This window comes from Puma concolor, chromosome E2 (assembly GCF_028749965.1).
Source record: "Puma concolor isolate L17-30 chromosome E2, mPumCon1.1.hap2, whole genome shotgun sequence".
Taxonomy (NCBI): Eukaryota; Metazoa; Chordata; class Mammalia; order Carnivora; family Felidae; genus Puma; species Puma concolor.
Window position 1 is genome coordinate 11,701,139 of NC_141681.1, and position 25,851 is coordinate 11,726,989.

Here is a 25,851-nt window from a genome sequence, read left to right on the forward strand (position 1 = left end):
TAGGCTTGCATCAAAAATATATAAATAACCCTAATAACTCTATAACAAAGCAAACAATTTAAAATGTACAAAATATTTGAACAAATAATTCACAAAAGAGTTAGAAATGAGTGATGAACACATGAAAAAGTATATCATTAGTCGTCAAGAAAATTCACATTAATATAAGCTCTCTAAGAAACCTGACATTTAGAAAGATGTCAGTAGTGCTTGCAAGTGTGTGGGGAACCTAGAAATCTTGTATATTTTTTCTGGGGGTATAAAATCAGATAACTTATCTGGAAAACAGTTTGACAGTTCCTTCTACATACACTTAACTATGTACCTAAGCAGTTTTACATCTAGGGAGTTACCCAATAAAAATGAAGACATATGTCCATACAAAGTCTCCTACATAATTGTTCATATTAGACCAAAACTGGAAATACTCCCAAAATCCTTCCTCTGGTATGTGGATGAACAAATTATGGTATATCTATGCAGCAGAATAGATTTAGTAATAAAAAGGAATGGGCTACTGATCCACAGAATAACATAGATCAATCTCAAAAGTATTATGTTGGGTAAAAGGTACACACACAGTTCACATTTTATGATTCTGTTGATAAAATGCAGAATAATATAAGTTAACTTATAGTAACAACAGGAAGGTCGGTGCTTTATGGGGCTAGGAGTTGAGGGGGATGACTTTTAAAGAATATAAAAGAACATTTTGGGGTGATAAAAATGTTCTGTATTTTTATAAAAATGCCCTGTATTTTTACCCTGATTATTATATGGGTGTATATATTTGTCAAAACTCATTGACTGTAAAAAAAAATACATGGTTGGAAAGAATAGACGATATATCAGAGAGATTGGATACAAAAAATAACACCTCTTTCCATCCTGGGAAGACCAAGAAGATGCCCTGTCTTTAATGCATGAACTAGTTCATAACTATCAGTTGTTGGTAATATTTGAGAAAAATCTGAGAGAAAGCTTCAACTTTCTAATAGGCTAGCAAGTGTATCTTTGTGCTTAGAGAATTGGAAATTTGCTATTAATCTAACATCAGATGAAGCAGTTTCACCAAAATGTATTATATTGAGAATTTGTTGGGGCACCTGGGCGGCTCAGTCAGTGAAGCATCTGATTTCAGCTCAGTTCATGATCTCAAGGTTCCCCACATGAGCTCTGGGCTACCAATGCTTGGGATTCTCTCTCTCTGCCCCTCCCCGACTCATGCCCACTCACTGGTGCAAGCTTTAGCTCTCTCTAAATACATAAACTTAAAAAAAAAAGAATTTGTTAATGTCATATTTTCTTTTATTATCCATTGTATGTTTGTACACAGAAAAACGTGCTTTGTAAACTGGAAGGAAAGAATGTTACTATTGCATTTCAACTTGTACCTGGTGTTTCCCAGGTTAAATTAATTGGCATTCTGAGGTAAAGCCTCCTGTCTTTTCCCCAGTTATGCCAAGTTATTTCATGCCTCGGTTCTTCCCACTTATGTTGCTTTCTGGGCCTGGATTTTGTTCCCTCATCTCGGCTCGCCTGGCTTCTACTCATTCTTCCAGCCCCAATTTAAAAATTGCTTCTTCCAAATCACAATTCTGTTTCGATGAGGTATTCTTTATGAAGTTTAAGCATTATGCCACATTCTACTCTTTTTTTTTTATTTTTTTTTTAACGTTTATTTATTTTTGAGACAGAGAGAGACAGACCATGAACGGGGGAGGGTCAGAGAGAGAGGGAGACACAGAATCTGAAACAGGCTCCAGGCTCTGAGCTGTCAGCACAGAGCCCGATGTGGGGCTCGAACTCATGGACCGCGAAATCATGACCTGAGGCGAAGTTGGACGCTCAACCGACTGAGCCACCCAGGCGCCCCTACTCTTTCAAAACATTTAAAACATTTGCATCTTATGTCTTTACAGATAAGATTTTTTTTGTGTGCTTACTCTCTGTTCTTCCTCTAGTTCTAAACCCCATTCATTTCTAGTACATAGAAATGCTGTTGATTATTGGAATTGTTCAGTGCTTTTAGGTCCCGGAGAGAAGTAAGATAGAAATTTTCATACAAAGAAAATACTGCATTGTTTGTATATGCTTTATCTAAGTAGCTTTTTAATGTGGATTAATCTGGAAGTAAACTGGGAGGGTTTTTAAAGCAGATACTTTGTTCAGCTTTACATGTCTAGTCCCTGAAAGAGTGCTGGAATAAAAAAATAACAGCGACAAATCATCAAATAAACAAAAATAAAACACCAAACAAAAACTAACTGGTCATCTTTGGAGGATGGTAAGAAAACAAGTTATTTTCTTGAAAAGTGCTAAGTAAAGGGAAAGAAGCAAGCATTTATTCTACTTTATCTGTATGAACTGTACTGCTGGTAATCAAAGAGTAAATCACAGGAAGTGTCTCTTTATAATAATATCCCAACAAATTAATTTTTAAAAGAAGCAACAATTAAAATGCCACCATTTGCAAAATTAGCTTATTATTTTTTAAATTCTTTTATTTATTTTCGAGAGAGAGAGTGCATGCTAGTGAGGGAGCAGGGGAGGGAGAGACACAGAGAGGGAGGGAGAGAATCTGAAGCAGGCTCTGGGCCATCAGCACAGAGCCAGACACAGGGCTTGAACCAGTGAGTCATGAGATCATGACCTTAGTTGAAATCAAGAGCCAGATGCTTAACCAACTGAGCCACCCAGATGCACTGCCTAATTAAAGAATTTAATCATTGAGCATCAACGACGGCTAAAATAACCAAGATTGAAATGCATAAATGTCATGTATCTCCTGGATAAAGAACACAACACCACCTCGAGAGTCGTTCTAGAGGAATGGAACTTGGGTCTGATGAAGCCTGATCCTGCACCAAGTATTCAAAGAACTACAAATGACAGAACATGTGGAACCAGGAGTAGAGTAAAAAATAAGGTCCATTCTATAGAAATTCTTACAGTTGTCCTGAGTTCTTCAACAGATGAATTTATTTTAAATAGGCAGCGATAACTATATAAGTCATGAGCCGATCTTCTTTTTTTTTTTAATTTTTTTTTCAACGTTTATTTATTTTTGGGACAGAGAGAGACAGAGCATGAACGGGGGAGGGGCAGAGAGAGAGGGAGACACAGAATTGGAAACAGGCTCCAGGCTCCGAGCCATCAGCCCAGAGCCCGACGCGGGGCTCGAACTCACGGACCGCGAGATCGTGACCTGGCTGAAGTCGGACGCTTAACCGACTGCGCCACCCAGGCGCCCCGTGAGCCGATCTTCTTAACCAGAAATACGAAAAGGGTTCCTTCAGGCTGAAGTGAAAACTAGGCTAGAGAGTAATTTGAATCCAAATGAAGAAATAAAGAGTAAGGAAATGGTTTAAGGTACAAACTCCAACCTTTTCATGATTAAGAAAAAAAAATCACAAACTTGCAACAGAAAGGGACCTGATAAAGGACATCTATTAAAAAGCTCAAAGCTAAAATCATTCTTAATAATGAATGCTGAAAGTTTTTCCCCTACAATTAGGAGAAAGACAAGAATGTCTGCTCTCACTACTTGTATTCAACATTGTATTACAGGATTAGCTAGGATGATTAGACAAGAAAAAGAAAAAAAGGCCATCACATTGGAAAGGAAGAATGAAACTATTTGCAGATGATAGGATGTTATGTATAGAAATTTCTAAGAAATCCATGTTAACAACAGAGATAATGAATGAGTTCAGTATGTTTGAAGGTTACAAGGTCCATATATAAAAAATCACTTGTATTTCTATAGGCTGGCAATAAATAATCTGAACATGAATTTAAGAAATCAATTCCATTTTCAAGAGCAAAGAATAACATACTTACAAATGCATTTAACTAAAAAGTGCAAGATGTATACACTGAAAAGTACAAAACACTGTTGAAAGAAATTGAAGAATATGTAAATAAATGTCAAGACATCCCATGGATTGAAGACTTAATAGTGTGATGATGGCAACATTTCCCATATAATCTACGTGGCACCATCGCTACCAAAAAATGCAATTGCCGTTTGTGTGAACTAAGGTAATCCTAAAATTTAAATGGAAACGCAAAGGACCCACCATTGCCAAAATAATCTTAAAACTAAGAACAAAGCTGGAGGGCTCACACATGCCAATTTCAATACTTACTGTGAAGCTCCAGTAATGAAGACTCTGGCAATCTGGCATATGGAAAGACATATGGTCAATGGAGTAGAAATGAGAGTCCTGAGTAAACTCATACATTTCAACAAGAATGTCAAGGTGCTTAAATTGGGAAAGAAGAGTCTTTCAACAGGCGATTACCTGCACAAGTGGATATCATGTTCAAAAAATGAGTTTTGGTCTCTACCTCACACCATACACAGAACTCAAAAATCACACATACAAAAACCTGAATCTAAGTACAAAAACTATAAACAATTAGAAGAACACACAGTTGTAAACACTGGTAACCTCAGATTCAGCAGTGATTTCCTTAGATATGACAGCAAAAGCACAAACAACCAATGAATTGGAATTCAACATTAATATTTTTTGTCACTTAAAGGACACTATCAAACAAGGAAAGACAACCTAAAAAATGGAAAAAAAAAAAACAGGTGAAGGATTTCAATAGAAATTTCACCAAAGAAGACATATTTATGGCCAATTAACACATGGAAAGATCCTTAAAATCCATTAGTCATTAGTGAAATGCAAATTAAAACCACAATAACGTACTAGTTTAAAATGGCTGTAATAATAAAAAGAAAAAACACAGGTTGGCAAAAATGTGGAAAAATTAGAATTTTGATACATTGCTGGTGAGAATATAAGATGGTGTAGTTCTTCTTTGGAAAAGAGTTTGGTATTTCTTTAGAAAGTGAAATACAGTTGCCATAGGACTCAGCAATTCTATTTGTAGGTATACACCCAAGAGAATTGAAAATATATGGCCATGCAAAAAATGGTACACAAAAGTTCATAGCAGCATTGTTTGTAACAGCCAAAAAAGTGGAAAATCTCAAAGGCCCACTTACTGATAACTAGACAAACAAAATTTGGCATATCCATAAAATGAATCACCATTCACTCATAAAAAGGATTCATATGACAACATGGATGAACCTTGAAAATACTATGCCAAGTGAAAGAAGCCAACCACAAAAGGCTACATATGTATGATTCCATCTATATGAAAAGCCCAAAATATACAAATGATGTAAATGTTCTAGGATTAGTAGTAATGGTTGATGGATTTATAAATATACTGGAAACCACTGCATTCAATACTTTAAAGGTGACTTTTAGAGGCACCTGGGTGGCTCAGTCAGTTAAGTGTCTCTTGATTTTAGCTCCCTTCATGATCTCAAGGTTCGTGAGTTCGAGCCCTGCATCAAGCTCTCTGGTGACAGTGCGAGGCCTGCTTGGGATTCTCTCTCTCTCTTTCTCTCTCTCTCTCTCTCTCTCTCTCTCTGTCTCTCTCTCTCTCTCTCTGTCTCTCTCTCTCTCTCTCTCTCTCTGCCCCTCCCCCCCAATAAATAAATAAACTAAAAAAAAAATAAAGGTGACTTTTATGATGTGTGAATTATAGAGGTTAATAAAAAATAAAGGTAACTAAAAGGTGAATCATGACAATGATAACAACATTTTTAACTTAAACTCCTAAATAGGTGTGTATTTTTCCTAATGTTTGGCCAGAAAGGAGTCCCTTCCATGAATGTTGTCCGATGACTGTCCTGTGTAATTTTCTCATAATCTACATCCATAATGTAGCTTTTAAAAATCCTAGTGTAAGGGGCGCCTAGGTGACTCAGTCAATTAAGCATCTGACTTTGACTGAGGTCATGATCTCACAGTCTGTGTGTTCGAGCCCCATGTAGGGCTCTCTGTCAGCACAAAGCCCACTTCAGATCCTCTGTCTCCCTCTCTCTCTCTGCCCCTCCCCTCACTCACTCTTTCTCTCAAAAGCAAATAAACATTTTTTTTAAATCCTAGTTTTAGGTTATTTCAAATTGAGTCAGAAAGACTTTTTTTGGACCATTCTGAGGGCAGAATCTGTCTAAATATTTTCCCCGTCTTTTACAGTTACCTCATCAACACCTAATTTGACAGCTATTTTCAAGCTCCTTTTCTTTACCGAAGCTTTCTAAAGCCTTTAATTTAGTTTCAGTTGAACCACTGACTTCTACCTTCAACTTTGATTTCAGCAAATTTTTTTGGTCTTTAATTACAACATGTAATGAGAGTAACAACTGAAGTGGCAAAAGCAGTTCTGAAAGGAACATGACTGATTCTTGGCAAGCATGTAGTTCAGCCAAGCAGGCAAAAGCAAGAGTGCCGTGGACACAAGTCAACTAGTGGCACAGAAACAACGGAGGATCCAGTTTGTTCCAGGACACCGGTGGGTGGAAGTTAAGGCAATGTCTGCTGTATGTAAACCTGATATTCCCAGATCTATGGGAAGGTCACTGCATGCACATAGGACGGCAAGGGCAATAGAATAGACTTTGGGAAACATAGGTAAAAATACAGTGAGTAGTATTTATATACCCATGCATGGATCTGTGCCTTCGGTTGAAAGTATTCTGCAGTCTAGAGGTATAAAGAAATGGTGATCACTAAAATTTGATGAATACAGGCATCTTCTCCCATTAGAGTTCCACCTTCGTGTCTTTGCTCACCTCAGTATGGATTTTAAACTCTTTGGATTCTGAGCTGAATAATTATCAGAACACCTACCTCACTAAAGCCAAGCTGAGGAAAAAGGTGGCATTAAAACGGAAGTCAACTTATCTGTTGTGACCAAGTCTTAGATAGGCGAGGACGTGGCCCATAGTGGCTGAGAAATGGTGAACAGATGCCATACACAAGACTACATGTGCCCTGCCATTTGCTCGCTGGGTTTTGGCATGGTTGTTACAGGTGAACTTCATAAATGACCAAATGTGTGGAACAAACATATCTACCTTCACTGCTGATACAAGTGTGGTATTAGAAATACTAGGCATTATTATTTCCCCCTCATCCTGCTCAGTAAGGCTTGGTAGAAAAGATGAACAGCCAATGGCAAGAACAGCTCTGTGATCTCCTCTATACATTTCCTGCCAGTCAGTACTCAAATTGTGCCAAATGGATGCCTGTTTGTGTTACTGCACATACAGAATACTCATCAGGGATTACACCAAAGGATATTAGAATAGAAAGAGGCTTCAAGAAGTTGAATTGAATTACTGGAAACCCTGTTACTAAGACATTTTTTTTCCGTAAGCTTCTATTTTCTTTGCTCACAATGATATCCCCAGAGCTTCGGCGACATAATTTTCACCGCTTTAGAAGATAATGTTGTATTTTCTTTGAGTCAACTAGTTTTGGATAATTACTTAGTTGAAGTTTATAAACAAAACTTTTTATATACTGAACAGAAACAGATAAGACAGGCAAAGAACAAGAAAGATATGTTTATACAATACCACTGTTTCACATTAGGTATTACTTTATCCCTAAATGCCTGAGAATTAGATAGGAATAACAACCTAGGGGCTTACGGGAATTGTATTCATCTGTGCTACCCCCGTGACCCCCCACCTCCCCATACTCCTTTATAACCTCCTCCCCTTGAGTGTGGGCCAGACCTGTGACTTCTTCTAACCTGTAGAACACAGCAATGATGACAGGTTACATGTGATCACATCATGTAAGATTGCAACAGTTGTCCTGCTAGGAGACATTTTCTCCTTTGCTGCCTTTGAAGAAGCCAGCTGCCATGTTGTGGACTGGACTATGAAGGGAACCATGTGATAAACACCTGAGGGCACCCTCTGTCCACAACACAGCAGAAAGAAAGGGAGGGAGGGAAGGGGAGAGAGAGAGAGAGAGAGAAAGGAAAAGAAAGAAAGAAAGAAAGAAAGAAAGAAAGAAAGAAAGAAAGAAAGAAAGAAAGAGAAAGAAAGAAAGAAAGAAAGAAAGAAAGAAAGAAAGAAAGAAAGAAAGAAAGAAAGAAAGAAAGAAAGAAAGAAAGAAAGAAAGAAAGAAAGAGAAAAGAAAAGAAAGAAAACAAAGAAAAGAAAAATTTCTGTAAAGCCCAATAGTTTGCAAAGGGACTGAATTCTGCCAACAACCCCGGGAGCTTAAAATGGGATCCTTCCCCAGCTGAGCCTCAGATAAAACTGATACCTTGAGGGGCGCCTGGGTGGTGCAGTCGGTTAAGCGTCCGACTTCAACCAGGTCACGATCTCGCGGTCCGTGAGTTCGAGCCCCGCATCAGGCTCTGGGCTGATGGCTCGGAGCCTGGAGCCTGCTTCCGATTCTGTGTCTCCCTCTCTCTCTGCCTCTCCCCCGTTCATGCTCTGCCTTTCTCTGTCCCAAAAATAAACGTTGAAAAAAAAAAAAAAAAACCTGATACCTTGGCTGGCAGATTGATGGTACCTTCGTTAGCCACTGACAGGGGGATCCAACTAGGTCATTCCCAGACTCGTGATGCATAAAACGTGAGATGATAAATATAGGTTGTTTTAAGAAATAGCTAGCCAATATACCAGGTTTCAAAACCAACTTTTTACCTGTGCAAGCTGAGAAAAGTTTCTTTCTAGAACTCCTTGTCTCCTGTCACTTCATTAAATACTGAATCATAACACAATGACATCTGTTGACTCATTCTGATGCTACATATGTGGAATCCTGACTGACAGGCGGAAGCTTGCCTCTCTAGGAGGTTTCGAGACTGTATCTGAGTAGTTATATATTCAATTTCAGTACACATGTTGTTAAATTTGCTGTGTAGAGATTTCGTCTCTTTCTTCTTTCTCACCTTAGCTATAGATCCAATCACCAAGTCAAGCCAGTTCACATGCCAAGTATTTCTGAAACCTTGCTGGTTCTTTTCATTCATATTCCCAAGCCCTGGTTCAGGCACCACCACGTCCCACCTTGTGAACATATCCACTTCCTTCTGGTCTTGTCACATGACTCACTCTGTTCTTCTTTCTCATTTTCACCTGTAGCCTGACTAATATTTCCTATACACACACGTAATTATGCCAACTAGGTTCTTTAAATCCTTCCCAAAGCCTTTAAACAAAGGCTAAACTCCTCAATATGAGTCATATTATGCCTCAGATTTGATGTATTTCAGATGCCTAGCTAATAAAGCATATTTTGCTTTCTGAAAGGTAGGGATTGTGTATATCTTATTTTTAGCATACTGCATGTTTAATTCAAGCCTGAAAAAAATTTGGCAGTTAGTAATTGTGGAAGGAATGCATGCAGCAAAAGATAATATATTAGAAAGAGGTTAGATCTTATGTGAAGTGTTCTTACCACAAAAAATAAAAAAGGAAAGTGACACAAGAAATCTTTTGGAGGTGATGGATATGTTTACTACCTTGATTGTGCTGATGGTATCATGGGTACATGCATCTGTCCAGACTTGTCAAAATGTACATATCAAATATGTCCAGGTTTTTGTATATTAAGTATACCTCAATAAGACAACATTTTTTCAAGGATTAAAACTTCTTTTAAAAATAAAATGTGTTTCTTTATTTTTTTAAGTTTATTTATTTTGAGAGAGAGAGAAAGAGGGAGCAAGGGAGGGGCAGAGAGAGAGGGAGAGCGAGAGAATCCTAAACTTCTGCTTCTGGAAGCAGAAGTCGGGAAGAGGGGTGAGGAATGCTTAAAAACACACCAAGCAGCACTATCTACGATGGTCAAATTACAAAAACAGTCTAGGTGTCCACTGAATGATGAATGGATAAGGACGATGTGGTATATATGTATAATGGAATATTACTCAGCCATGAAGAACGAAGTCTTGCCATTTGCAACGACATGGGTGGAGCTAGAGGTTATAATGCCAAGTGAAACAAGTCTGTCAGAGAAAGAAAAATGCCATACGACTTCAGTCATGTGTAGAATTTAAGAAAAACCAATGAGCAAAGGGAAAAAGAGGCAAACCAAGAAACGGACTCACAACTATAGTGAACAAGCCCATAGTTACCGACGGGGAACGTGTGAAGTAGGAGGTGGGGATGAAGAAGGGCACTTGTTGTGATGGACACGGGATGTGGTGCAGGATTGTTGAATCACTGTGTCGTACACCTGAAACTAACATTACACTGCATGCTAACTACCTATAATTGAAATAAAAACTTATAAAAAAACTAAATAAAAATAAATACACACCAGAGTGCTCTGTTCTTAAGGAGACCTGCCTTCAGGAGAAACTGCTGGACCAAGCCTAACAGATCCTGGGCAGGGAGATAGCCAACTTTGGCTTCCACATGGGAGAAGGGAAGTCCTCAAGTTCAGCCTGCTCTGGCCATCCTGTCCCCCCTCTGCGGGGAGACAAAACAGCGGAAGGCGTGTGAAGTTCACAGGCAGGAGGCATGGGCTATAGAACATTCTCCTCCACCCACACCTCCCGGCTACGTTACCTCTTTACAGTTCCTTTTACCTGGTACATCAGGTCTGGCTATTTAAAAATTACAAGACACACTAAAAGACAAAAAAAACCCACAATTTGAAGACGGAAAGCCAGCATGAGACAGAGACATGGCAGGGACATTACTATGATCAGACCGGGAATCTAACACAACTGCAGATGAAGAGGGAGAATAGTTCGTGCAAAACTCCATTAACAGATGGTGTTGGGCCGAGAAGCTAATCATGGAAGGTGCTGAAAAGTGGTTGGGTTGTGAACATATTTGGATTGTACAGCTGAGCAGTTTTATTGATGGATTAGTTGTAACTAGTGACAATACACAGAAGAACTAGGATAATTCCACGTGTTTTGACCAGAGCCATCAAAAGGACGGCAATTGCCATTTATTAAAATGGGAACTAGTGCAAGAAATCAGATTTTGTGTCAAGAGGGCAGAATTTTTACAAATACCTGAGCTTTTATCACCTGGATAATTATAGTTTAAACTGAAGTCCTATTCACGTACGTGTTTTCCAAAGTATCATTGCAAAGCCTATTTAATTAGAGCATTATCTCTATCAATATTTGTGCATGTGTGTACAATAAAACACACGTGCACACTCACACAGCAACAAAAAGAGAAATACTAGCTTTCCCTTCAAATAATAGAGGACTAGTCCCCTGATTTGATTTTTGACATCCACACCACGGGGCTTGGTACATCCTGCTGTTCAGATTATTCTATTTATGACATTAAAGCCTGAGTAGATGAACAAGTGCCAAAAATAAATATTCTGCTTCCTTCACATTTTCTCTTGGCTTGAGTTTTCTAAGGGAAAAGAACGGAGCTGCAAACAGCAGCTGCGTTCTGGCCGCTGAGCCGTCAACAGACCGAAGACAAACCAGACCAAGTTTGGGGAGAGAGTAGCTCTTGCCCGGGCCGTTCCAGAAGGACAGTTGTAACAGCCCCTGGGCCACACAGCAGCTCAGGACGAAAGGTGTGGTTTCCTCCGTTCTCATAGAAAGACTCAAGACATGCGCAGTCACCTTGACAATTTATCCCAAGTTGTCCCCTTGCAGGAAGAGACAGAGGGAGGCCAAGTCAGACCAGAAAACGGTCACTGGAAAAACCTCTGTTTCAGTCCCTTTAATTCTTCCGTTGTGATCTTTACTTTGTACCCACCAATTACAGTTGTTTGTCATGATCTGGAATCAACAGACTGTGAAATACAAAGTGGGAACGTTGTCATTTGGTGCCTTGGGTCTAGATAATAGACTTTTTTAAATTGCAGTATGAATGCTTTATTTAAAGATGTGTGTGTAACCTCTGCAATAATAAAAATTTTAAAAATGGTTCAAGTAGATGAGGGCAAGCACCGGTTTGGTTTTTCATGATAGGCCAGCCCTTGAGCGCTATTCTTCCTTTGGATGTGCATGGATGGCTTTGATGGTATATATTTTTAAGTAAAGAAAAGGGGGATTTTTAAAATTTGATAATTGCAATTAAATGAGTACCCTAAGCAATGTCTAGCTAATTATAGGCATAGCTCTCTATAAAGTCAGGAATATAACGAGTTTCTCTCCTACTGAGTGTCAACAGACCATTAACAACCGCAGAAAGCCCTACATGGTCCCCTTTAATGGAAATGTCTATATGCAATTATCTGCTGTTCCTTGATCTTCCATTCTTAGAGGCTGAACTAAGACTAATAGGTCAATAAATGTCTGTAGATTGAAAAAATCGAAAGGTTCTGAAACTCAGATTCAGTCCTCATTAGAAACACATTGAGAAGGCCGGTTTCATTTTGGGAAGCACGGGAAATTTTTGTTCAGTCTAAATCACAGTTTATTTTCATAAGCTGATGCTTTTAAAACCATGCTGTGTTTAAGACACCAGCATCTTTTCCACTAAAAATATGAATTTCAAATTTCTGTGTCAGCCCTACTGCCAACCTTCCTGTCTGCTCTTCTGTACCACAGAGGCGCTATTTCTGGAGTGATCTGGAGGGATGCTTGTTAATAAAAATTAATACCCGGAGTCTGAATGCCTTTCTCACATTTGGGATAGGCTCCATCGTGTGAGTCCTGATGGTGGGTGGGGATCTGCCTCCCTGTGGGTCAGCTTAAGCCTCTTGTGGTGGTTAGGGCATGGGTATGGGTCACCATGCCAATCACAGGCTCCCATGTAGGATTTGAGGAGGAGAGACAGTTACCGGGTCAATGAAAACATGGACATTATTATTTAATGGAGGGGATGGTGTGTTCCCTCTTTCAGTTCCCGCCAACTCAGTAAGCCTGTTCTCCCACCTTCTGGGTGCTTTTGTAGGCGTTAGATGTCCTTCCAGTGCATTTATTTTCCTGCTTCGTTTATCAGAGTAGTTTTCCGTTGCATGCAACCAACAGGCCTCAGCGGTCAAATGACATAGTGACGAGACTCTAAAGCACACTGGACTTAACGCGCGTGCAGGGCGATGATCAGGAAATGGGCCTTAACAACATTGCTCTAACTTGTATTTTGCAGGATAAGTAATAGGGGTCTGAGAGGAAAAGGGCTAACGTTTGGGTTTAAAAGGACACCGCTACTTAATTTTAAAGGAACTAGGAAGCATTTGAAGGCTCTCCATCCACTCCACGGCCTCAGGCATGGTGTACGAGAGTTTAGAGAGTGCAGACGAGATGGGTTCTCTGCTCGAGAAAATCATAAAGGTCAAGAATGACTTAGCTCATTTCTCCCTTTTTACTGTTGAAGAAGAGAACTCTACAGAGTGGCCCTGACCAGTAGTAATATAAAGCGAGCTACTTTGGTCATTTAAACATTTCCAGTGATCACATTTAAAGTAGAAAGAAACAAGTGAGATTGACTTCAATAACATATCCTATTTAATCCAAGATATCCAAGAGGTGCCTGGGTGGCTCAGTCGGTTGGGGGTCCGACTTCGGCTCAGGTCATGATTTCGTGGCTCATGAATTCAAGCCCCACGTCGGGCTCCGTGTTGACAGCTCAGAGTCTGGAGCCTGCTTCTGATTCTGTCTCCCTCTCTCTCTGTTCCTCCCCCACTTGTGATCTGTGTCTCTCAAAAATGAATAAACATTAAAAAAATTTTTTTAAATAACCCAAGATATCCAAAATGGTATTTCAACCTACAATGTTTTTAAATGTTTAAAATTCAGTGTGTATTTTCCATTTATAGCACATCTTAATTTGGATCAGCCACATTTCCTATCCTTCAGAGCAACATGCAGCCACAGGCCACCATGTGAGACAGCAGACAGAGAGCCACTAAAGGGAAATAACAACCCTACTTTCTTTCAGATACTCGTAATTTTCATGCCTTAAGAAACAGATATTTGGCTAAAGGAAAAAAATCACTCAGTGGATTTTCAAGGCTCCCGAAACCACCAGCGCAGAAAACGTTGTATAGAGCCTGTTGCTTTAAATGAACACCTGCAGCTCTGGGGGAGATGAGTTCATGACTCCATCAACACTTGGCCTCTGTTCCAGCCACAGCCTACAAAGCAGCCCCTTTTTTACATTGCCCAGAAATCCTTATGTTCCTTGTATGAACCAATCACTTTTGTTCATTTCCTTTTATTCTTTGGGTATCGTTCAGAGTGGTGAAGAAATGGGGCAGAGTCTGAATGGAAATGTTTGGGTAAAAAATTCTATGGTCGAATTTAATCATTCACTCTGTGGAAATGGCTAAAGGGACATCTGGGCTCAGGCCTGCGGGCAGTGTCTGTAAACATATTATCTGTGGCCAAAGCTCCAGAGACCATGCAGACCAGGGGGATTAACAGATTGATGACTGGAGAGAAACCTAATGGCATTTCGCTAACCAGTCTATTCTCTTGCATTGGCAAAAGGCTTTCTGTTAAAGAGGATATTTGTGTAGATGGCTCTTGGAGCTTTGCATTTACTTGGTTATATGTGTGTAAAATATGGGCATTTAAAAATTTTTTTAATTCCTTTTAGAGAGGGAGGGAGAGGGGCAGCGAGAGAGACAGAGAGAGAGAGAGAGAGAGAGAGAGAGAGAGAGAGAGAATCTTAAGCAGGCTCCACACTCAGTGGGGAGCCCAACACTGGGCTCGATGTGGGTGTCAATCCCATGACCCTGGGATCATGACCTGAGTTGAAATCAAGAGTCTGATTCTCAACCGACTGAGCCACCAATATGCCCATAAAACACATAAATTTTGAATTGTCTGTGAAAACTGAAGAGCTCAGTTTTAGTCTAAACTCTATAGTACGGAGTACTCCTGGGGCAGATCCCGTCAGTCCCTCCGTCTATGGCTGCATCCGTACTCTGCTTCCTCTCCCTCTTCTCCTCACTGGCACATGTATATAAGGAGATACAAGGCACACTCATACCTGAGTCAGAGCAGGTATAAACACACGTCTCTTAGATGTCGCAAGAAAGGTTTAAGTTTTAATAAATAGACACCAATTTTGGGAAACGAAATAAATGCACAAAATGGATAGGAGATACATGTTTTAAAGAAACATCAGGGTACCTCGGTGGCTCAACCATTTAAGCCTCTGACTCTTGGTTTCAGCTCAGGCCATCATCTCACCGCTAGGGAGATCAGCCCCATGTCAGTCTCTGTGCTGTAGGGCAGAGACTTTCTTTTTCCTGGTATTTACTGTGGGCACCTGGTTCGGCTCCTGAAGGTAAAATCTCACAGTGTTGTGGGAAAGCCGTTATGAAAGGCACCCCCCCCCAACCCCCAGAGTTTGTAACTCTGATTTGTCTGGCAATTGGTCAGTTACAACCCAGGCCTCCTACCGCAGCCCTGGTTCCTGCCTGGTTTCCACCCAGCTCCCGCTCTGGGAAGCTGTGCCTCCCTGTGTTTGCCTGCGTCCTCCCTTCTCCTACGAATCCACAAAGAGCTGTTGATTTTCATGCTTGCTGTTAGGACCCAGTGGAGACTTCCAAGCACCTTATGCGCTCATCCAGAAAGCGGAAGTCCCCTTAGCCAGTGAAACATGTTTACGTTCCCTGCTAGCTCTTCCCCCTGAATGCCAGTGATAAAGCACACGTGGCAACAGGCTTTGGTGACAGTTTTGGGCCCTGAGTCATTACTTCGCCATTCAATCTATTGCTCGTGGATCGATGCTGGAAGAACTTCACATAGGTCTTCATTGAGTTAATGAAAATATTGTGCTTTTCCTAAAAGCCGGATGCTACTCTAAACTCTGGGTAGAAAGCATGAATTGCACATGGCTTCTGTTCTCAAACCGCCCACGATTTGAGGTGAAGTTAAGGGAAAAGGTTTTCCAGTGTAACCAACCCCACACCTGCTTGGGCCTTCTGAGATTGGACATGGTGGGGGGGTGAAGGGCTCGTGTTTTAGTTTTCAGAAGACGGTAGCAATAAATACAGTACCGCTCCAATATATTTGCATGCTGTTTATAAAGTAAACGTGAGACCCCAGGCCTCTACCTTTGGAGTTCTTAGCCACACGCCAGAGAAAATGGACACCTTAATGCCAGAGAATGAAAATGTGCTTTCTAAGGTGAAGTATTTTGTGACCATCTTGAGTGGTGTCTAGATTCCCAACAGCAAATAAGTTCTCGAGCAATTCTAGTTGGACCTTTGGTTAGGGCAGATGACAGTTCCTCCATTCTGGCACACTGATGGAAACCATAGTTGGTCACTGAAATTTTCTTTTTAATGGATTTTAGAAAATTAAAAATCTCTTAGAATTATTCTTACATGCTGTTTATATTGGCGTATTATGTGAGCTTGGGGAACATTAGCTTGTTTCATAAAACAATGTAATTAAGTGTTTGCGAGATTCTGAAATAAATATGGTGTTTTAAATATCTGTGTCATCCCTTTATAGAGTCAAAGTTTTGTAAAGGGTGGAACTGTTTTAAGCAAATATACGATAAAACGTTGTTCACAGTAAGTCAATATCAAAGTTCAAGGTAATCACCTGGGTGGCTCAGACAGGTAAGCCTCTGACTCTTGATTTCTGCTCAGGTCATGATTTCACAATTCATTGGGATCGAGCCGCACGTTAGGCTCTGAGCTGACAGCACTGAGTCTGCTTGAGATTCTCTCTCTCTGCCCCTCCCCCATTCTCTCTCTCTCTCTCTCTCTCTCAAATAGAAACATTAAAAAAAACAATGTACTCTAGACAAAGAATTACTACCAAACAACTCTGATTACTCCTTCTACTAGACTTCATTCATTCATATGTACATGCATTCATTCATTCATTCAACAAATTTACTGGTAGTGCCCTTGGTGGGTCAGCCATTACCAAGTGCCCTAAGAACTTAAAAATATGTCTAATAAACACTTGTTAAACTGGGGCGCCTGGGTAGTTCAGTCAGTTATGTTGGACTCTTGATTTCGGCTCAGGTCATGATCTCATGGTTTGTGAGATCGAGCCCTGCTTTGGGCTCCATACTGTCAGGGTGGAGCCTGCTTGGGATTCTGTCTCTCCCTTTCTCTCTTTACCTCCCCTGCTCATGCTCATGTGCTCTCTCAAAATAAATCAACAATTACAAAAAATTAAAAACCTGTTAAATCCATATTGGATGAATGGAAGAACAAAACATAGTACTTTGTCTCTGGTCCCTCTTCTAGTACAGAGGAGAATACAGATAAGAACCAGTTTGTTAACCACATGGAGGAGGAACCCAGTGCCCAGTTTAGGCAGTCAAAGAAAAATTGCTCAAGTAAACGGTCTCTAATAGGAAACCTGAAAAATCAGTACTGAAAAAAAGTTCATTACTGGCCTGGTTTATGCGGGTGATGGGACACTTTGGACATTTACTCCCCAGAGTTAATAGGAGAAGTGAAGCAAGAGGGGTAGAAGGTGGGGGGGTCATCAGTCCCTGTCCTGGTGCTGTGATTGCAGATGCTTTGGGTGTGGGCCGACTGCTGTCTTAGCACAGGTGATTAAGAGCTTCCTCGGGGAGCCTTTCAGTCATACCTTGGGGAAATTCGGCCTCGTGGTTCTGCCCAGCCACTTGAAGTTGCTTCTGGAGCTCCATCCATGCCACGATAGAGGCTGGAGGGGAATTTCTCTGGAGTGCTGGGTCACCTCTCTGTCTGTTCAGGATCTTGGATCTCTTTCAACTTAATCAGTCCTGTCAGCATCCAGTTCACTTAATCATTTCTAACTGAAAAAGAAACCCTTGAACCCCACACCCACCAGTTTCCACTCTGTCCTCTCCTTGCCTTCGTTGGCACTTTCTCGAAAGAGCAGTCTACACCCAATAATCTCCATTTCCTCAGTGTTCCTATCCCCCGCCAATCAAACTGCCAGATTCAGACACCCACTCTGCAAAACGCGCAAGCATTATTTAGCCCTGATCCTACCAGACAGCTTACCGATATTGAATCGGGTTGCTCCCAGTCTCCGCCTCTCTTGGCTTTCTGTGTATCACCCTGGCCATGGCTCCTCCTGTAACTCTGAAATATGTCGGTCTCTTTTTCGAGCTTACCTTTTTTTTCTTTTTTTAATTTTTTTTTTCAACGTTTTTTATTTATTTTTGGGACAGAGAGAGACAGAGCATGAATGGGGGAGGGGCAGAGAGAGAGGGAGACACAGAATCGGAAACCGGCTCCAGGCTCTGAGCCATCAGCCCAGAGCCCGACACGGGGCTCGAACTCATGGACCGTGAGATCGTGACCTGGCTGAAGTTGGACGCTTAACCGACTGCGCCACCCAGGCGCCCCCGAGCTTACCTTTTCATATGATCCCTTAGATACTGAATTTCTTTCAAGACTCAGGTAACATCTCTCCTCCTTCTCTATTCAATTCCTAGATGATCGCGACCATTCCCATGGTTTTAAATACTATCCGTATATCAGCAGTTCCCAGTTTACATTTTCAGCCCGATGAGCTTCAAGCTCATTTACCCAAATGCCTGATCAACACTTGGATACGGATATCGCACAGACAGCTCGGATGTGACATACCCCTGACGGACACCTTGACATTCCTGATGTTTGGAAACTGGTCTCAGAAAAAACAATTTCACCTAGATATTTTGTTTAAAAAAAAAAACAAAAAACAAAAAACAAAAAACCCCCAAAAACCAAAAAACAATAAACAACAACAAAAAAACCATGGGTACTGAGTAGCTCAGTCCATTGAATGGCCAACTCTTGATTTTGGCTCAGGTCATGATCCCAGGGTCATGGGATCAAGCCCTGTGTTGGGTTCTGTTCTGAGTGTGGAGCCTGCTTCAGATTATCTCCCTCCCTCCCTCTCTCTCTCTCTCCCCCTCTGCTCCTCTCCTCTGCTAGTGTTCTCTCTCTAAAACAATTTTAAAAATAAAAAATAAGCAGACTTTGATTTGCTTTTTTGCTTCAAGTAACTGTGGTGATGTTTTCACAAACATATAGCTATCTCCAAACTCATCGAGCTGTATACATTAAACACATACAGCTTTTTGTATGTCAGTCATTCCTCAATAAGTCATTTAAAAACCAAAGAAAAAAAAGCCTTCACAGTTCTCTTACTCTCAACTCCTACACCCAGCTAATCAGAAACACCTTGTAATTGGTGTAAAAAAAAAAAATCACTCAATTCTCTCCTCCCTAATGCGGCATTCTTAATTCAAACTGTCCCCATCTCTTACAACTGCTCTGGCCAGCTGTGCTGTGCCTCATTTCAGTCCATTGCCCACATATCCATAGATCCAAATTTACTATGTGGAACAGGTGGATCAGTCAGCTGCTTAAGCCCCAGCGATGCTGGAATGGCTCTATCTCTCATGTATGTATTTCCATGATGCAGTACTATAGAGCAGTGAGAAAAATCGGTTCACGTCTTACATAATGATGTGGATAGACGTCAAACATAATGTTGGGGAAAACCAGCCCACAACAAAAGGCTTTCATGATTTCATTCATGGGAGGCTAATGAAAGGGGCGCGATGGTGGTGGAAGTCAGTGTCGAGTTCGCACGTGGGTTAGTAACCACCATAAGGAATTGCACGGGAAATGTTCTATGACAGCCACCTTCACATCTTTACTTTGTGAAAATTCACCGAACTGCATGGTCAGGATCGGTGCAGTTTTCTTTATCTACATATGCTTCAATATAAAGCTTACTTTAAAATCCACAGGGGCGCCTGGGTGGCGCAGTCGGTTAAGCGTCCGACTTCAGCCAGGTCACAATCTCGCGGTCCGTGAGTTCGAGCCCCGCGTCGGGCTCTGGGCTGATGGCTCAGAGCCTGGAGCCTGTTTCCGATTCTGTGTCTCCCTCTCTCTCTGCCCCTCCCCTGTTCATGCTCTGTCTCTCTCTGTCCCAAAAATAAATAAACGTTAAAAAAAAAATTAAAAAAAAAAATAAAATAAAAAAAAAATAAAATCCACATAAAACGTGTTTGGGTCTTTCTTATTTTTTTGAGTTACCACTCTGGGTATATTAAAACTAAGAAATAAAAATGGTAGAATTTTCTGCTGGGTAATTATTGGGTATTTAGAAAAACGCCTAATTGTACCTTCAACTGACACACCAGAGTGATTTCAGAAAGCCTTGGCTAATACGAAAAGTGTGTGTTCTGAATGAATAATATCCTGTTGTTAGAAAAGTAAACATCCAGGCCTATGATTAAATAATGTTAATACAACTATGGTAAAGGAAAGAAATTAAAAAACATCAACAAAGTCTAGAAATACATTACAAGTTCTCTTCTGGTCGCTAGGTTGACAGAAACAGAAACACTCTACTGTTTGAATGGAGAAAATAACAGAGGAAAATAACAGAAGCCACGCTTTGCAAACCATATTTAAAACATGAATGATCCCCCTGTACTTGTCAGATTACTTTGCAAGAGCTGAGGGCTGATATTTATTATCTCAGGTATCTAGATATAAATAGAGCTTGAACACCGATTTCAGTTTTAGAACTTTGGATTTACTTGGATATATTTCTTTTTTATGTTTGTTTGTTTGTTTGTTTGTTCGAGAAGTATAATAGCAGGCATTCCCGGGTGAAAACTCTACCCCAGTAAATAGGACATAGCCTGTAATAACACACAATAATAAATTGATTTTGAATTTACGAGACAAAATGGTAATAAACTTTCAGGACAAATAATGCTTGAAACTTCTCAATCACCAAGTATAGGGGAAAATATAAAGTAACAATTTAGCAAGTCATGTAAATTATAGCATTAATTAAGTTCTTTCAGTGTGAGAGTCATATTTACCTAGACAATACGAAAACATTGAAGACTAATCATTTGGATAGAGGATAAAAATTATTAAGTAGGCAATTAATTATAAGAATTATTAACCTGAGTAAGCAGTTCATTTAAAATTTATAAATCATTCACTACCCTTGAAAGTACCATTATCCTAAATCATTGAGAGTTCCATATATTAAGGTTAGCGATAACATTACAGCTATATTTACTATAGATGTTTCCTTACTTTTCTCATCTTTATTACTGGAATAAAAGCTGTTAAATTTCTCTATTAACGTAGCTTCCCTCCTGTCCTTTTATTATTTTTCATAAACTTTTATGATATTTTTAGCAGAAAATCAAAATTTTTACCGATTCTCGCTACAGACTTTTCTACAGGCATTCAAACATATTCCTAAGATCTATTTTTATATAGTTTTTAATAGGTAAGATTTTGCAGTATTTTAAGGTTCCCGGCGGGGGCGGGAATCTCTACAACAAATAGGAGTTTCATTATCGGTGTGAAAACAACTTCATTTTTCCATTCTCAAATGATTAACTCCATTTTACAGCATCTGACACACGTCAGCCTGAATGATCTCTTCCCTGTGAGGATGGGGGTGGGGGCGGGGAGTGGGGCAGATGGATGTTGCAGTCAGTCACGAGCACGGAGCACGACCCCTTCAAATTCCATTTCACGACTCACTTCGTGTTCAGAGCTGAATTTGCATGAAAATCAAATTCATAAATTCAGCCACGGCTTTGATCAGGAATTTTGCGGTTGTTATTGTTCTTTTTGAATTGTTGTAAAAGTCATGGCAGATGGTAATGTTTCTTGAAATGTCTGTTGATACCCGTTTCCTTTCCTCTCCCACCAGAGCGCAGTGCTAGAAAATCTTTAAGACCTCCCTATGATCGGGCCATCTTGGAAATTCAATGTCCCTTCCACCCAAGACCCTCATTTCGTATATGCAGAAAGTAAAGCTCCAACCTGAAACAGCCCTCTCTAACTCCCAGCCCAGTGACCTTTCCAAGAGGCCAGTAGGGCCTCCAGGAAAGTGAGCGCCAAAGTCTGGACAACACTGAATTATCACAAACTCTGTTATAAAGACAATCAAGGGGAAATAAAGCAATTTACATTCACATACAGGGACAGGACGCACACACACAGGCACACACACACGCTCTGGCTATATTATGCCTTTATATAGGATATCCACAGTTTTGTCTGCCAGGCAGGAGGCTAGGCTTGGGTGACAGGAGGATGGACCTTAGACGTCCTGATGAGAGCCCCAGATGAGGACCTGAGGACAGCCCAGGGACCACCCCACTCCACCGGCCCAGCAATTGGTTTGTGGTTATGACATCCTGGCAGAGGAAGAGTTAAATTTGTTGTACATATTACACTATGCCCAGAAAGCAGACACTTGTCCTGATGTGACCTTTGTCTCTAGAATAGAAACAATGTTGAGGTTTCCCTACCCCCCTGCAGGCATGTCAAATGTATCATGGGAAAGGACACCCCTCTTAGGCTAATTGTTATGTAACTCAGGCCGGTCACTCAAATGTTGTGACCCTAGACCCACCCACAAGAAAAAAATGACACAAGCCCACACCCAGGTCTATCCCCTGGCTATTGTCTCCCTTGACTCTCTTTCCTCCAATGAGTGCTTTAATAAAACTTTGCTCTGATTTCCTTTCCTTTTGCTATCCTATATTCTTTACTGTGGCAGTGAAAAGAACCAGGCTTCATTTCTTTCCTATCTAAATATATATCTTAGATATATTTGAAATATATCCTATCTAAAATATGTTATCTTGGTAACGTATCTAGATATACTAAGAAAATTATAAGTGGAAATAAATGAATTTACACACATAAGCAATTACTTTATATTTCTTCTATATATGTATATTTATATATGTACATATGCCCCTATCGATGATATTCATAACAATTAGCTAAAGAACATTGATTGAGAGCGTTGGAGTTGGAATGCGAGGAACATTTGAATCTCAGATCCGCTGCCCAATGGTGGTAGGACCTTAGACATGTTGTTTCACATCTTGCAGACTTTAAAAAATACCTATTTACGGGATGGGTATGTGGACTAAATGAACGGATGTTTGTAAGTGTTTACCACAATGCCTGGTGCATGCCCCTGAAGAGGTTATTCTCAAGTTTCAAAGAAATGGTCTGTGCACACGTGCGAGTGCAATGGCCCACACCACCAGGTGCCAGGAAGTGGACCACTGCTTCTTGTGCCTAAGCATCCAACTCCTATCTACCATGAGAGGTCGGTACAAAGGATCTGCTGGTTACAGGTGAGGGCACAAGCCTTAGAGGGGCAAAGAGGCTGGTTCCACAGCGGCTGATGGGGACTGCTCATTTGTACAGCACCACCGTGCATCCGGAAAAGTAGTTTCAATTTAAGTCATGCAAAAAGTCTTCTTTCAAGCACTGCTCATGTGTTTGTTTCAGTGGCCTGGGCTCTAAAATTAACCTCATTCTTAAAATGCCCATGTTCCTGAAACACTGGAAGACATTTTAACAAGGCATTAAAATTTCTACTCTGATACTATACAATTTTGGGTAAAAAGTATCGTGAAATTAAAAACAAAAAACTAAAACACCGGGCACCTGGGTGGCTTAGTCGATTAAGCGTCTGACTTCAGCTCTGGTCATGATCTCACGGTTCGGGGGTTCAAGCCCTGCGTTGGGCTCTGGGCTGGCAGCTCAGAGTCTGGAGCCTGCTTCGGATTCTGTGTCTCCCTCTCTCTCTGCCCCTCCCCTGCTTGCATTCTGTCCCTCTCAAAAATAAATAAACATTAAAACAACAACAACTCCTCTGACTTTCAGATCTGCTTTTTGCAGCAGTAAGACATCACTTTTAGGTAGATTTGAAAACAATGATCACCACCGTAAGAAAGAGAAAACAGACACCTGTTGTTTGGAACTTGAACCACACACCGTGCTGTGATCTGATATCTCAATAACAATTAATCCATTTCCAGGCTAGGACCCAACATTTCTGTTCAGTAACTTAATTTAAAAAGCATCTCTTCCGCATGCAATATATAGGAAACAAGCCAAGAAACGAAACAAAAATTATCTTGATTTGATTGCCAGCTGGTGCTTTGGACTAAATGGCCAACCACCAAAGAACCGCCATTCCTGTCATACAGAAAAATAAAATGAATCTCTCGCTAAGCTTGCTAATACTTCTGACTGTTGAAAAATTATCCTAAGAAAAAACTAATTGCTCCAGTGAAACACAATGTCCTCTCAGCCACCATCCATCTGGAAGCTCAGAGAGACAAATATAAAACTGCTGGCAGTAGGGACTTTGGATTAATACAGCTATTGATACATGGCTGTTAATCACCTTTTCTTGCTGAATTGGCTACAGTCAAGTTAGGATCCTATTCTCAGTGCAAATCAAGTGTTTTTGTTTGCTCACACTATTCTTTAAGTGGTGAAGTCTTCTTTGTGTAGTTGTGTTATATGTACGAGTATAACATACCAACACGTATCTACGTGCATACACACATGCATATACGAATGTTCTGGGCGTCTAAAATACATTGTAAAATAAATTGAAAGCCCACAATGAGTACTCTCCGGTTTGCAATTATAATGAATAATTGCTGGTCATTTTCATGACATTATTTATGAGTATTAACGCTATTTAGAAAAATAGGAGACATGCTTTTGAAAATGGGATTGGGGGTTAGACTGAGGTAGGCGAATCCCTAAGTCATACTCCTGTCTGTGTGCCAAAAAATGTGAACTGTTTAGCAATTTCCCGGCTACCCCTAGTTACTCACACATTTCGAGTATTTAACATAGATTTTTCTCTAAGAGTTGAGCCAATGTGCAATTTCTTGTCCCTCCATTTAACCTGAAGTTTCCAAGAAGGGAACATAGCTCCCTTTCTAAAGATTTGCAAACATGGCAAATTCCACGCCAGCCGAGATTTTGAGAGGGGTAAATCTTTTGAGATAGCCTGACTGATTTTCAAACGCCCTAGAAACTACACTAGCATATGGAAGACCAACAGCCCTCACACAGCAACTTGTGTCTTAACACACCTGATGGACCTCTTTAGAATGACCACTTAGCTCTGAAGCTACTTGACCTGTAAAGGTATCCAGCTCTGAAAATCCCATTGCACGCTAACCTTGTTGGTCAACGGTACGAAAAATAAAAGAAGCGCAGTATGGCGAAGTCTTTACAGAAAAAAAAAGAAAGTGATCACAATTTTGAAATTTCCAATGAAAAAAATACAAACTCTTGTGTGTATAATGACATAATTTCACGTTTCGACTTCTTCACAGCTCATTACTTAATCATCTTTGTATTGCAGGGACACCATGGAAGTCAGGTTGTTCGTTAAACGTCCGTTGTTCGTTAAACTTCTATCTTATTCATGTAAAACTCCATCATTTGGAAGAACGTAATGTAAGTGGATACGTTATTAGCACTGATGATAATGAACTCTGACAAGTCATGCTGACCTATGGAAATTAAAGCCCAGAACTTCTTTTTCAGAGGAAAGGAATGGAAACGCTCGTTTGAAGGCATGTTCTACCTACATCTACATGCGGCGTCATGATTGAGGACGGGGAGAGTTTTCATCTCACATAGAAAGTTGACTCTCTAGCCGTTATTATATGGTGGAAATGAAATTTCCTAACCTATTTAGCTGAACCAGGTGCGCGTTATCTTTCACACTGATATCTCACGGCCTTCCTTCCCGTAACTACCGCTGTGTTCTCTGCCTACTGTGGGAGAAAGGAGATAAACGTGCTATTCCATGAGAATGACAAAGTATCTCCTATTTATTATAGTCAGATAAGAATCTGCAGGAAGAGTAATTTCAAAATGCATATAATGAGTGTAGTCTTGAATTATTTGTATTTTGTCGCAATCTACGGAGGTGGAAATAACACTTGATGGGCTCTGTTCTTTTTTGTTACGGATATTTCCATACGCAGTAATTGGGGAACAAGAAAAAGAATTTCAAAAATTATTTAGCAAGGATCCAGTGCCATGAAGGTTTATGAAATGTCTCAATAACCACCTTCCGTACCAAGGAGCTTAAGTCACTAAGTCGTCTACTAGCACGTAAGGCTATTCTCACGATGGCCTTCACTTCACACATCCACGGGCCCCCAACTGTGCGGGCTTTTAATATATCTTTTTTCTACCTGGTCATTTTTAGAGACTTCACCTACTTGTGATAATGTGATTACAATCAAAGACAACTAGTGTGTCAAATAAGAAAACT

General features: G+C 40.4%; 1 long non-coding RNA gene across 2 annotated transcripts in view; it reads right to left on the reverse strand.

Moving 5' to 3' along the window:
• The window catches only part of LOC147573371 (uncharacterized), a 63,674-nt gene extending 48,579 nt beyond the window's left edge, over positions 1-15,095 (reverse strand). For both annotated transcript variants that reach the window (XR_015244685.1, XR_015244686.1), the window contains exon 1: positions 15,047-15,095. This is a non-coding gene — a long non-coding RNA (uncharacterized LOC147573371). The remainder of the gene's footprint in view (positions 1-15,046) is intronic.
• Positions 15,096-25,851: the final 10,756 nt, after the last annotated feature.